The sequence below is a fragment of the Octopus bimaculoides genome, chromosome 3, assembly GCF_001194135.2.
Source record: "Octopus bimaculoides isolate UCB-OBI-ISO-001 chromosome 3, ASM119413v2, whole genome shotgun sequence".
Lineage (NCBI taxonomy): Eukaryota > Metazoa > Mollusca > Cephalopoda > Octopoda > Octopodidae > Octopus > Octopus bimaculoides.
In genome coordinates this window covers 8,104,443-8,106,617 of record NC_068983.1, presented here as the reverse complement: position 1 = coordinate 8,106,617, position 2,175 = coordinate 8,104,443, and the positions used below count along the sequence as shown (strand labels likewise).

At 39.5% G+C, this 2,175-nt stretch overlaps 1 long non-coding RNA gene across 1 annotated transcript in view; it reads right to left on the bottom strand.

The window, feature by feature from the left end:
* LOC128247394 (uncharacterized) overlaps window positions 1-699 on the bottom strand; it is a 9,794-nt gene extending 9,095 nt beyond the window's left edge. Inside the window, exon 1 of the long non-coding RNA XR_008263773.1 lies at window positions 639-699. This is a non-coding gene — a long non-coding RNA (uncharacterized LOC128247394). The remainder of the gene's footprint in view (window positions 1-638) is intronic.
* Window positions 700-2,175: the final 1,476 nt, after the last annotated feature.

The following is a 2,175-nucleotide window of genomic DNA, read 5'->3' as shown; positions in this document are numbered from 1 at the left end:
AATTAATGGAAAATTAATTTTACCGAGATAAATTCTGCTGATCACTAAATATTGAATAACAAACTTTTCAAAAAGTGAATTTTTACCGGCCACCAACTTGGTAGCCAGGTTGTGAATAAATGAAACTTATTTTAACCATCATACTTTAAAACTTAAGGTCTTGCAGATTTATGCAGTCCCAGATACCGTGATTTTTTGAGAAATATTAATCAAGGATTTGAATTCCCTTCCTAAGATCCCATGTTCAGCCATACTTTGCTACACACAACGTTCGGTATCTATCATGTTACTTGCATGTATGTATGTATGTATGTATGTATGTACGTATGTATGTGAACGCAAGCTTGGTTGTCTAGTTACTGAGTTCGTTTTGGAACTACGTAACTTCGAGTTCAGTCAACTATGGTAACTTGGGAAAGTATCTTCTACAATAACCACAGATCAAAATTGGTCTTGTGGGTGAATTCGACAAACGGAAACGGTGCGGAAACCCTACATGAACACGCATATACATATGTAGCCACATGTGTGCATGACTTTGTGTTAATGTTTCATGTGTCCCTCACCAATCTTCATTATCCCTGATGTTTTTTTTTTACCCTATCATCAGCAAGCGAAGAAAATGATTGAATACTTACCACATAGTGTAGGCAAATCGTTGTATATACACGAAGAAACTTGCTTCCAAGTGTTTGTCGTATTTCCCGCAGTAGATAACCATGTTCTTATATAAGAATCATTCGCCTAGCTGTCATAAAAAAAAGCATACGTATCGTTTTATTACTTCTTGATTTCAATGGACATGACATCGACCTCCAAAAGAGCAATTATCGACAATATACTTGTTGTTCATTGTCAGACCTGCCACATTTAAGGCCATTATACGAAGTCTTATCAACAAGTTCCCGGACTTGTTATGTTTAATAAAAACAAAAATATTAACCTAAGCTTTAACATCATCTCCTTCGAAATAGTCGCCTTCTGCAGCAATACACCGCTCCCAGCGTTCCCCGCCACTTTTGGAATCCAGCTTGGAAGTCGTTTCCCCAAGCGAGTCGAGGGCCTTCTGCGATTCGCTCTGGATCTCGAAAACGGAGACTTTTTGAGCTGCATTTTCGTCTCGGTGACGAGATAAAAGTCCGCAGGGGCTAAATCTGGGGAATACAGTGGGTGCGGAAGCGATAGCATGTTGTTTAGCGATAAACTCACGAGTGAGGGGAGTTCGGTGACAGGGTGTATTCTCGCCCTGAAGAACCTAGACGTTAGGATTGGCTGCAAGGACCCATAAGACAGACCAAGAACAGCAACAGCAATGTCAATCAGCACACAACATATATAGACGCCTACGCACACACACATACAAGCACACTGACACACACACGCGCACAAATGTATTCATGTAGTGTATGTGCGTATGTATGTGTGCGACTATGTGCAGGCATGTGAATAAATATGTATATATACTTATTTCTGTACACACACACACACACACATACACATATACGTTGCTATTATGTTAAACTGTCGTATGTCCGAATTTGGCCAAATGCGTTTTTTTTCCAATATTTAATTTTGCTTGCAATAGCCGGTACTTTGGGTTAAACTATCGTATCTCCAGCTACTTCAGATACCGACATATGAAAATTGTCAAGGTGTAATACAAAAGTTTAGCATTTTTCAAAATTGTAGTAAGTCCCACATACAACAGTGTTGCAAAAAATATTTCCAACTGGAAATATCATACATGCATGGAGTTAAGATTTTATGCCCCCAACAAAGTATTATTGTTAAGCTGAAATTTCTTGCTAATGTAAAAAAGAAATGGAATACAGAAACAATTTTTTACGTTTTCTGACAAAGCAACGTTTTGGACTTGACAACCTATGGTATATAAACAAAGTGGAACACTCATACACCGACTTTTGCCTCGGCGGGTAACTTTCTAGGTGCAACCTCCATCGTCATTCATTACCGAAGGTGGCCTTTACTTTTTACCTTTATATGTTTATATATGTCTATATATTATTTATGCGCCCCTTTTAAAGCCTAGCCAGGCTCATGGGCTCGGTTTCCTGGTTTCTATGGCGTATGTGCCCCCCCCCCCAGCTGGACGGGACGCCAGTCCATCGCAGCGTTACTCAAGAAACAGGAAGAAAGAGTGAGAGAAAGTTGGGG